Source organism: Equus przewalskii, chromosome 10, assembly GCF_037783145.1.
Source record: "Equus przewalskii isolate Varuska chromosome 10, EquPr2, whole genome shotgun sequence".
In the NCBI taxonomy this organism is placed as follows: domain Eukaryota; kingdom Metazoa; phylum Chordata; class Mammalia; order Perissodactyla; family Equidae; genus Equus; species Equus przewalskii.
In genome coordinates, this window is record NC_091840.1 from 34731299 (window position 1) to 34743659 (window position 12361).

The 12361-nt window shown below is 48.2% G+C and overlaps 1 protein-coding gene and 1 long non-coding RNA gene across 21 annotated transcripts in view; one reads left to right on the forward strand and one right to left on the reverse strand.

Moving 5' to 3' along the window:
- LOC139074082 (uncharacterized) overlaps positions 1–12361 on the forward strand; it is a 67061-nt gene that overhangs the window by 51093 nt on the left and 3607 nt on the right. The window lies entirely within an intron of this gene.
- Positions 1–12361, reverse strand: part of BCAS3 (BCAS3 microtubule associated cell migration factor) — a 569320-nt gene that overhangs the window by 43524 nt on the left and 513435 nt on the right. The gene's annotated exons all lie outside the window — the stretch shown is intronic.

Below are 12361 nucleotides of genomic sequence, written 5' to 3' on the forward strand. Positions count from 1 at the left end.
CTGTCTTGTTCTCCATGGTATCCTCGAAACAGGACCCACCTTCTCTAATGTCTCTATACTGGTCCCAGAGAATCAAAGATTTTAGATGTGGACAGAACACTAATATCAGTGCACAGAGGGAAGAAAGTCTCAGTGAAGACGAAGCTTGACCTAGGAGGAAACCAGTCTCGACAAGAAGACCCAGAGTCGATGACAAATCCTGTAGGTTTCAGGATGCAATGGCTCCAACTCTCTACACAGGGTCTTGGATGAAGAGGCCTGTGTCTCTGACGAAGTAGAAGCAAATGGTAAGAGGTTGGTCCTTTAAGACCAAGGAGATTTAATGTCAAAGACAGTATAGGCAGGTGAACTCAGGTTCCTCTAAGTAATGAGGGTTCACATGTTCCAGCTTCTTATGGGTATCAATGAGGCTCTCAGAATCCATTGCAGTGCCCTCCTGGATCATAGTTTTGTGCTGATCTGGCCTGCATCCTAGGCCTGTTCTCCAGGCTCCCGGCCCTAGTCTCCCACTTTCTGATCTTATTACTGACGCTCGCCTGTCTAGCCCCCCAGATTTCATCTGGGCAACTATACCCACGCCTGCATCCAGCCAGACCCTCAGTCCTGCCGGAATGAGCTGACTTCACCAACCAGCACCAAACAAAGCACTGGACTTTGTGGCAGGAAGCGAGAGGGGAAGACAGTGCAAACAGAGAGGGTACCCATGGAGGCTGCAGAGCTGAAATGAGCAAAAAATACTTCCACAGACCTGCTTCTCTCATTCCAGCAAAATGCCCAACTGGCACTGTTTTCAGAGGAATTAAGCTGCTTTTGCCTTACACTGAGGACAATCACAAGTTCCTGGAGGATAATATTGAGAAGGGAATGGTCTCGGATCACACTCAGACCTAGTAGAGGAATGGCAGTGGGATGCTGGTTCTCTTGCCATCTAGGTCCTTAGCAGAAAGCTCTGCGTGTACTTCTTTAATCAGTGCTTCTCAGCTGGGGCTACCCATCGGAATCCACTAAGGAGCTTTTCAAATATATGGGAGTACAAGTCCCACCTCAGATCATAATCACAATTTCTGGGGCATAAGATTGGGGCCTGGGCATCTGCATCTTTAAAAAGCAGCCCAGGTAACTCTGAGGCACTCCCTAGTGCTATAAACCATGACCAGATCTCTGCTCCTGTCTAGATCAGTGTGTCTGCCTGAACACTAGTACTTAGTGACCAGGGCCCACACCTATGTAATTCTCTCTACTCAGAGGCCACCCTGGCACCTTATACAATAGGGTGCTCAATGGAAGGGACTGTGCTGCTGCTCCAGATGGTATTTTTAGAAAGATTACCATCCCCACTCTGTGTGGCAACAGCCTTGGCCAATGTGCTCATGAAGGACCATGGCAGAGAGGGCTGATGCAGGCATTTGGTGCCAACCCTCCACAAACTGACCCTCCTCAGAGGCCCAGCAAGCTGGGACACTAGGATGAGGTGGCTAAGAGGAGGTTACTTTCCAGAGTATGCAGGAATATTCTCATTTTCCTTAAAAAGAAAACCCCTTCATGCAGTGCATGGATAGAAACCTCTAGCCCTTCATTGAATCTATTTCTGTGGTGTCCATCTCTCTATGCCCAGCACTGTAATAGGTGATCAACACATGCTGGCTAAGTGAATGAACAATGGAGACCATCTTCATGCTTGGGCTCTCTGCCTATGTGAGTGGCTGGCCCAATGAGGAAGAAGGGATGGAGTAATTGGGCAGTTAGGAGATTCCTAGACTGCCATACTGCCTCACTCACTGTGCCTCAGAATCAACAAGGAAATATTTTTAAGAACCAAGCCCTGAACTACCACCCTAAGTTCATGATTTCCATCACGGCCAACTGCCTGTCTACATCTCATAATCACTTTTCTGTCAATTGTTGCTAGAAAGCTATGACCTAGGCATGTTCTAGGACACCTAAATTCCTTAAAACTAAAATACCATATTATTTCTATTTAAGAATTGTTATCCAGGGGCCGGCCCGGTGGTGCAGTGGTTAAGTTCTCACGTTCTGCTTCGGCGGCCTGGGGTTTGCTGGTTTGGATCCTAGGTACAGACCTACACACCGCTATCAAGCCATGCTGTGGCAGGCATCCCACATATAAAGTAGAGGAAGATGGGCACGCATGTTAGCTCAGGGCTAATCTTCCTCAAAAAAAAAGAATTGTTATCCAATTCATCCCTGAAAGGGAATGTCCACTGTGTCCCACTGCTGGCTGCTAAGTTTAAGATATTTTGGGTACTACAGAGGATGCTCATTAACATCTCAGTGGATCTGAGAGGGCAGAGAATAGGCCAAACGATCACCACTTCCCCGAACGTGTCTTTGGGTGCTGAACCTCACGCTATGGAGGCAGCATGACAACAGTTATGACTTTGGATCAAGTGCGTTTTCATGGGTCTTCTGGAAGGACTGCTGGCTTCCTCAAGGAAGGCAGTATCGTGCAGCGGAAAGAGCACTGGACTTGGAATCAGAAGGCCTGGATCCACTGCCAACTAGCTGAGAGTCACTCACAAATACCTCACCTCTGTAAGCCTCAGTGTCCTCAGGTATAAAATGAGGCTACTGCCCTCCCTACTTGGAGGGTTGTTGAAAGAATCAAATAAAATCGGAAGTGTGTATACACTCACTCTCTCTGTACATTTTAAAGTGATGTATTTGCAGAAATACCAGGCTCTCCTCTGGGGACACTGCCTGCCCAGCAGGCCTCTCCTGTGGTGGCTGATTCTCTCCCACATCCCTTAGACTCTGGGGTGGAGCTGATATCCTTCTTGCTCTGCACAGATGCAGACTTCTCTTCTTTGTTTCATAAGAGCTCCAGCTTTGACTCTAGTGTGATAGACTATACTGCCCCCTACCCCTCCTTGTCCACTCCCTCCTCCTATTACCCACCAGCCCACACTCAAAGATTTTAGCTCCTGATTCACTGTCACTCATTCCAACACGAATCCTGTCATAAGTCACATAGATGATCCTTCCAACAACCCAGCCTCTCACTCCCTGAACGTCCTCACTTCTAGATTACCTCCACCACTCACTGTCTTGGCCATTCCTTTGATACAACTAACAAGAACCACAAACACTGTCACAATCTCACTTTCAAATATCCTACTCTGACCACCACCTCTTTCTGGTTCTCTCCCTCTAGGACCCCAACTCCAGCAATCCTGCAATCCCCCAAGGCCTACAATCTGTTGATCCTGCCTGCTTTTCATTGCCTCTTACCCCCCACCCCTGTGTCTTCTCCTCCTACCATACTCGACTGTTAGGAATCAACCCCTCGCACACAGCCTCAGCTTCTGCACCCCTCTTTCCCTTTGCTGTACTCATCTGGTGAAACCACAGCCTTGTTAAATCCAGAGCTCTGCCTACTCCCTGTTCCCAGGCAATTACTGTAGCTGGAAAACAGCACACCGTGCTTACTGGTCTTACTTTAAATTTATGATCACTAACTTCCCATGGGCCTTTAATGCTGCGCTCTAATCATATTTCCTCAGTAAATTCGTTCTCCCACTCTCCTAGATGAAGACTTCATATTTGTTCCTCTATCCTCGAACTCCCAATTCCCTCCCCTCCACTCGCACATTCAGCTGAGGACTTCAAGTACTACTTCACCAAGAAAACTGAAGCAATCAGCAGGGAACTTAAAGTGCCACTGCGGCATCTACCCACCCACCCACATCTGACTACACACACTCTCCTTCCTCGATCAGGGCCAATCCCTCCACCATGCACTAGACCCCATACCCTCTTGTCATCATTACGCTAGGAGTTCTTTCTTTTTTTTTTTTTTAAAGATTGGTACCTGAGCTAACATCTGTTGCCAATCTTTTTTTTTTTCCTTCTTCTTCCCAAAATCCCCAGTACATAGTTGTATATTCTAGTTGTGAGTGCCTCTGGTTGTGCTATGTGGGGTACTGCCTCAGCATGGCCTGATGAGCAGTGCCATGTCCACGCCCAAGATCCAAACTGGCAAAACCCCGGGCCGTGGAAGTGGAGAACACGAATTTAGCCACTTGGCCACAGGGCCGGCCCCTATGCTAGTATTTCTTCCATTAAAAAAAAGAAAGAATGAACTTCTTGACCCCGCTTCCTCCTCTAGCTACCACCTCATTTCTCTCCTTCCCTTAAAACTGCTTGAAAGAGATGTCTGGACTTGCTGTCTACAACTTCCTTCCTCTCTTTCTCTCTTTGAATCCATTCCAATCAGGGTGTGCACCCACCTCTCCACTGAACTGTTCGTCCAAAGTTAGCGACCTGCACATTACTAACCCCATGGCCATTTCTCAGTATCCCTCTGACCTGGCCTACAGCAGGTCAAGTGTGCGTCTGACGCAGTTGACTCCTCTCTTCACTTGGTTTCCAGGATATCACACTCCCCTGTTTTCCTCCCATCATCCTACCTGCTACTTCTCCATCTCTTTGGCTGACTCTTTTGCTCATCTCCTCAAGCTCCATATGTTGAGACTCCCAAGTTTACGTGCAAAGCCATGGTCTGGTCAAGAAAGGATTAGAGTGCCAAGGGAAGTCATCGTTTGAGCTTTCAGGCCCCCCCTTCCCGTCCTCCCTGAAGTGCACCAGTGCCTGGGGGCTCTCACCACTGAACCAAACTCTTTTCTTCACTGGCTTTTCAGGAGTTTCCTGGGGATGAAGGAGAGGTGGACACCAGGGGTGAGGTAGTAAACAGACCAAAGCCGAGGGGCAGGTGCCACTGTCAGAATCAGAGTTCAGGCTGAGAGCTAAGGAACATGGTTTCCAACCATCAACTTCTGTAATCTCCACAGAACAACCTTCCCAGAAGGTCACACGCTGCCTCTTGAATAGGCCAATGGGGCAACAGAGTCCAAGAGAACTTGAGAAAATGGGAGAATCAGATGGGTTTTTGCAAATTTTTTTTTTCTAAGCCAAGATGTTCAACTTTGGCTCACTGAGAAATAGAGAACGAAGAGGGACGTGACTGCCATGAAGGGAGAAACAAGAGTTCATTTCATTTGTTATTTTTCCTTTTTTTTGGTAAGGGCACCAGACAGGCTTCCCATTTGAGGAGTGATAAGGATTTGCCTTGGGACACTGAAAAAAATAACTTTTCTCAGTGTCACAGGGGAAAAAGTATTCTTCCTGGGGAATGGAAAAGGCATTAGTCAGGGTGAGGGCAGAAGGATCTACTCCCACACAGGCCTGGTTTGCCAGATCCAATGGTGTGAGGTTGCCTCCTACCCCTGGGCTGGGCCTTCTCCTTTCAGGCTGGGTTTAGCCTGACTCACAGCTCCAAAGGCCCCTACCTCCTCTCAGCAAAGAACACCAGAAAAACATCTGCTACCCCTAACCCTCCACTTCCCAAAAGAAATGATTAAAAAGTTAAAGAAACACTTCCATATGGAAGAACCCTATCCCAACAGGTCACCACAAAGATACTTCAAACACAATATAACAGGAAGAGCTAAAAAAAGCAGAAAAGTTCACAGAACCCACACAATCTTTTATATAGGAAAAAAAAAAAAAAAGCCTGGGTAACTTTACACAGTTCAGAACACCATTTGGCAGTTAAGCACGTCCTTAATCTGCTCAATTTGCTTATTATAGTAAAGGTTTAGAAGACTTTGAGAGTGGTGGCCAAAAATACTGTAATAATCTCTACTCCTAAAGTAAACTCACAGAGCGAATTAACTTCTTCAACTGAAATATTTCAAAGTTGAAAGTCCCCCATACCACCCAACACAGAGACTGGCCACAGGGAAGACACGGTCGCTTAAAATCAGAACCGCTTGAGTGGATTTGTGGTTATTCACCCAACAAACATTTACTGGGCCCCCAAAACAGGCCAGGTCCAGTATTAGTCACCAGGATACAAAATTAAGCATGACATTCCACCTACCCTTGAGGTGCTTATAACAGAGAAGGCATACTGCAGTTACTAAGTTAGAATCAGACCTTCCACAGAAGGAGGCATTGGAGGTAAGCAGCGGGGAAAGGCAGCGCAGGCGAGCACGGGCTACGGGGTCACACAGATCTGGCTGCTTAAATCTTAGCCCTGCTGGAGCTGTGCGACACTGAATAAGGCCCTTCCTGAGCCTCAGCTCCCTCAACTATAAAATGGGATAGAACTATCTTTCTTGCAGGGTTTGGCATAAGAATTAACAGAAATATCCATAGGCACTCCACCCACTTTTGACAGCCGGGAGACTTTCTCCACCTCCAAAGCCCTGTGAAATTCTGAAAGGCTTCAGCTAAGAACCTTGTGGATATTTTAAGGCCAGAGGAGAGGGAATAGACAAAAAATGACCATTAAGAAGTGAGAACAAAAAAGAAAGAAGAAAAAACAACAACAACAAAAAGCCCACGGATATTCTGTTTAGGTGGACTAGAAACAGTCATTTTCTTTGGAGAGTAACAAAAACAGGCAGTTCACACTGAGTTTGGCAAATCAAAGGCCAAGGGAAGCCTGTCAGGAGCTTGGCAGAACGATGATGGGAGCGTTTTGTTGCTCCAAGGGGAAGACCCGGGGTAAGGGCACCAAGCGAAGCTGAGCCTCCCATCCAGGAGGCTGCAAGCTGGCTTCTTCGCTACCTCCCTGGGGCCTTAAATTGCTTCCTGAGGCGAGGACCCGGCTAATGGTTTATTTACAACAGGAAGAAGCAATTACCTTGGAGAACACGGAGTCACATACCTCGCCATTAACCAGAAACACCGGCACTCTCCACCAATAACCCCCAAAGATATATGAAGGAGCAACCGCCCCCACTCAAAGCCACTGCCAGGGCTCCCCTCCCCACCCCACTCCGGGGAGGTGATTTCAAACAAAGCGTGAGAAGGGGAGGCTGGGCAGCAACACCAGGCTTTGAGTTGGGAAAGTATGAAGTTATTTTTGGTTCTGCTGCTGCCTTTTTTGTGAGACCCTTGTCCTCTATGGACAAAACGACATGACACGTTCATTCATGCCCCAAAACTAGCTTCCCCGAAAGAATTCTGTCGGTAACACTAAAACAAACAAAAAATGGATAGAGAGAAATCCTTGTGGGTGAACGAGACAGGGCAGAAGACAGGGCGCTCAGGACGGCAGTGTGGGGAAGCCAGGCCCGGAACGAACACAGTGCACCTCCCCACTGGAAAGCCAGCTTACCTGTTAGGGAAAAGCTGGCAATGCTGCTGCCAGGGTAGCTGGGCTGGGGGTGGACACAGGTGGGTAAAGTTTCTAGAAAGACCCACAGAGCTTTCCTCTTTTTCCAGAGGAAAGCCGGAAGCTCTCTATGGGAGGAGGCTGACAAAGACAACGGGAAAGAAGCCTAAGGGAATGCAGGCTGTCTGTTCTGATATTTAATATCCACGAACTAAAAGCAGAAGAGGTGCAAAAAGCTTAATAGTATTTGTAGTTCGAATTAAAGTGTTCAAAGCCCCGTTATAGGGCAGGGTAATGTATGCAATGACATCTGGGACTGCAATCAGCAAAGCACTTTCAAGAGCTGCCAAAGCAAACAGCCAAATAACAAATCCACTTTACAGATCATCAATCTGGTCCTGGACTTGCCAAGGTAAATAGTACAAGGCTGAAGTTTGCTTTGCAAACCAGGGAGCTGGGAGTTTAGCAAGGCCTTGATCCAGAGCAGCACCGTTGGGCCAGGGCCTCCGGAGCTTCTCTCGAATCAGGAAACCCTACATGTGAGCAGGACACAGAGAGGAGGCGGGGAGTCTGGGCAGCCCGCTGGGGCGGGGTCTGAAGACAGTCGTCACTCTGGCAGACCGCCACAGCTGCCAGTGCCCTTTCAGGTGCCCACTCTCCAGCCCAGATTCTGGCCAGACTAGAGTTTGTGGATTTCTGAGAAGAAAAACCATCCAAAACTTGCTTTTTCTCCCTTTCTTCCAGTCACTATGAAGGGCCATGAATTCTCACTGTGGGAAAGGCATTTCTCAGAGAAGTCAGTCAGTGTCCGGAGAAGGTGCTGCCCTGGACTGGGAATCAACGTGGATGCTCGTCAGCACAGCAGGCTCACAGGGACCCCGACCCCCCGCTGCTTCTGAGTCTGGAGCAGCCCTGAAGGGACAACAGCAGAGGGGTACCCTGTGGTCATCACTCAGAGTCTTATAATTGGAGAAGAGCGGCCAGACCTTTGGCTCAGACCCAGCAGACCCCAGCCTCTCCTTTATTTCAGCACCAACCTAGCCTAGAAATACAGCCATTTCTCTCCTCTCTCCTCCACCCAAAACTGTCTTGATGCAATATGTCCTAAGCCCTGAAGACCACGAGAAGGGAAATTTGTAATTACATATTTATTTATGCGAGTGCTTGTTTAACGTCTGTTTCCCCTACTAGACTGGGCTAATAGCTTCCTGATTGCTTAGGTCTCTCCACTAAGGCATCCCCAGGGCCCACTGCAGTGTCTAGTCCACAGGAGGTCCCCAAGAAATATCTGGTAGCTGAGAGGGCAAATGAATAAGAGGTATCATGCACTGAGCACCTAGTATGTGCTGGGGTACTCATCCAAGCACACTGTTTAATCCTTAACAAAGCTTTATTATTACTACCCCCATTTTCCAGATGAGCACACTGAGGCCTAGAGGGCCAATAATCATTTAATTAAACTTCCTTCAATGTGTCAACATTAATTAACTGGAAAAGAGCTCCATTTGTGGGAACCTGGCTGCTCGGATGGTCCCTATACCTCGCATCTTTGCATTTCTCATAGTGTGGGGTTCAGAGAAGCCACTCAAGAAATATCTGTCAAATGACTGGCAAAGAATAGCAGAGTCCACTCCACTTATTTCTTACTATGTTAAGGATGTGGGCCAAAGACAGCTCCTTTGGATGAGGGGAAGAAGAAGGTATTCCCAAAAAATCAGGCGCCTTGGCTGAGGACACATCGTAGATCAGCCCTGGGAAGCAGGACTCAGCACACTGGGCCAGAGGCGCTGTGCCCCCTCTCCACATCTGGGAGGAATTCGCTGCTCTGAATTCACAGAGCACACACAAGGCTTTAGGATTTTCATGGAAGAAGGCTTGACTAAAACGGGGCCTCCTACAACTTGGTGAGAAAAAGAAATGGGCTGAAAATGATGCCAGGCTAAGGCGGGGGGAGTCGGGGGAGGCACTGATGTTTCTGAGGAAGAACTCAGTGGCCTGTTCTAGGTGCCCCTGAGGTTACAATATTGCCAGAGCTGTTAGAGCTTTATTCCTGAGTGGCTGAGGTCCTGCACCAGATGCAGGTTTAGGTTCTTTCCATCCAGAGACCTACCTGTGCTTGGAAGCCTAGCCTGCATAGAGGTCTCAGCCTCAGGTATTGGGCCAAGGCCCATAAATGGGTCAGGCATTTACTGGGCACTAACAAATACTAGTTGCTGTTATAATGAGCTGTCCCTGTGACACTTGTTTTCCAAAAATTAGAATTCAATATTGTTTGTGGCACCTTGGCTCTCTAGGACCTATTATGTGCAAGGCATTGGCTCAATGCTTGAAGACATTCTGTATTATCCTAACAATAAAACTCTGTAACATAGGCTTTATCATCCCATTTTAGAGATAGGGAAATTGAGGCTCAGAGAAGTTATATAACTTGCCCAAGGTCATCCAGCTCATCCTTGGCTCCTACATGCTTTTCTGTGACTTCTAAGGAATGATCTCCACATTCTCCTTCCCTCAACAGCTCTCAATGGAGATAGCTTTGACATGAGCTGGGACTTTGTTGATGTTCCTACTGTATCATGATCATCTGTTTACACATCTGTCTCCCTTGCTAGACTATGAACATCTGGAGAGCAAAGGATTGTGTCTGATTACCTTTCTGAATATCTAGGGCTTCGGGCCCTTGAATCTGAGTCTCGGGGGGCTCATCGAATTATATGCTGAATTAATATAAATGAATGAATGATGAATGCACGCGTGCATGCTGACCTCATCTCTTAATCAGAGAAACAAAGGACCAGAAAGGTTCAGGAACATGATAAAGCTGTAGAGCTAGTCTAGTAGGCAAAAAAGGGACTCTTGTGCTCAGGAGGAAGCAAGAGCTGGCACAACTGTGTGGCATGCATGGGACTGGCAGAATGTGGGCTGAGAGGAAGGGAGGCTATTGGGGATGATGAGGCAGAGGCCTGCCTGGCTCACAAAATGCCTCCATTTTGTCCTGGGCCTGGCTTATGGTCATGATGAGAACTGGTGCCCTCTGAAGATTATCGGTGAAGCTCAGTGGGCATGCACAAAGCCCTCTGAAGATGGAGCTTTTTCCAAGAGCAACAACCACCGCAGCATAGAGTCTGAGGGGCCAGCTGCTCCCTGTGCAGTCACCACACTTGTTCCTCTCACAGAGACTTCATTTTTATGCTCACACAGGCTCCTCCTGGCCCCCAACCCACATGCTAACCAAGGTCCAGAGATAGGTTTGAGGTGGCACCAGGGAGACAGGAAGAGCCACTGAAAGAGAACCTTGATGGCATCTACATGAAAGGGCTCGAGGAGCCACTAGGCTGCAGCAGTGTAAGCTTGGGGAGGGCAGTATTCTAGAAAGAGCACTAAACTTGGAATCAGGGAGCCAGGATATAGTCTTGGCTCTCTCTGCCTCTTACTTGCAACATGACTTCTCTGAGCCTTGGGAGAATTATTCCTACTTCACAGGGTGGTTGTGGGGATTAATAAAAGTAATGAACTTGAAAGAACCCGTAAAATTGTAACATACTCTTCACATGAGGTTTCTTTTGTTGCTGTCAAGTTGTTCCTCTCCTTTCAATCTGCAGCCATAAACCCTATCAATTTATTTGCTCCTCACAGACATGGTGAGGAGGGCTCTATCCTGCGGGGAGAGGAAGCTGATCTCTAGCATGGTGAAGGGAGAGGGGAAGAGGACACTGGTAGTCAGAGCAGGAAGTTCAAGGCCTAGAGGACTCCTTACCTGAGAGCCACACATTGCTTGCCTAACAGCTGGGCATGCGTCAGGCCCAGTGTCCTAGTGAGACTCTGCTCTAGGTGGGTCCCCAGGGAGTAGCTGTTCCAAGAACGCCTTCTTCTCATGCCCCACTAAACCCCAAAGAAGCCCAGGTGTGTGCCTCTCCACACAGCCTTTCCAGAGAGATGGGGCCTAAAGGGGGGCTGTCCTCTTCAGAGAAGCAGCCAATGGCCCAGCTCCAGAGCCTGAAGGGCTGGGCGGCAACTCTCCACACTTGTCTGAGGCAGCTTTGCCCTACTCATGGGAGGTCGGGATGCACATGCCAAACCAGACACACATATGGAGAAGATTAGCCCAACATGCAAAAGAGACAGACCAGCACAGGATGACACATGGAAAAGGCTGGCTTGGTACAAACCGAAGAAAGTACACCGCCCAAACCCATCGTGGGCTCAATTATGGGCAGATAAAGCTCTTGTCAGCCCCAGTGACAGGCTCAGGGTTCAGAAAGGTAGTCACTTCAGGCCAAGAAGCACAAGTTGTACACCTGCTATGGGCTGAGTACACACCGACAAGCCCACACCAGATGGAAGTGACAGAAATGGCACTGAACTGTGTTCTTTGTTCATGGGTTTTCTTGACAAGAATCCCCCTTTCACTTCTCTTTATCCGCAGGAGTGGGATGTAAGAAGGGTTATGCTATTTGGACCTTTTTCTTTCTGTCAAGGTGGGCAGCAAGGGTCCTCTAGAATAAAGAGAGGGGGCATCTGGTTGCATTCCAACCCTCCCCACTCCTAAGGAAATTACAGAAGCTCATCCCCTGTCAGAAGATGATTCAGAGAATAGGATGTCTGGAGTGGAACAAGCCAACAGGGCTTGCCACATGCCTTATAAAAGGGCAAATTCTCTGAAGATCAGCAGGAACCTTTGGAAATTGGCCAGCCAAAGAACCCACCTCTCACTTCCAGCCTCTGCCATCTCCATCCCTCCACCCTTTAGTCCGGAGGGTTCTAGGGGTTGCTATGGTTTCATAAATACTTCTCCGGCCTTTCAGAAAAGATTAGAAGCTCCTGGAAGGCAGGACAAAGTCTTATAGACTTCTCTCACCTCTATCACATCCAGTACCTATAGGAGGTTGTCAACAACAAATGTGTGTTGAACATCTACCATGGCCTGGTTGCGCGAGGGACTCCTGACAGGACAACAGTGCACACTCCTCACCAAGAGAGAGGCCCTCTGGGAAGCGGCTTCACCTGACCCATTGGGGAGATGGCAGAATTGCTTCACCATGATTATAGATGTCAAACCTTGCAGAGACCACTCACCATCATCTGCTGACTTTGAAAATGAGGAAACTGAGGCCCAGAGAGGGAAAGTAACTTGTCCCAGGTCATGAGCAGAGTGACAGTGCTGGGATTAGCATGCTCTCTCCCAGAGAGTCCTTGTGGACTTCAGGTATCCCCTGTGTG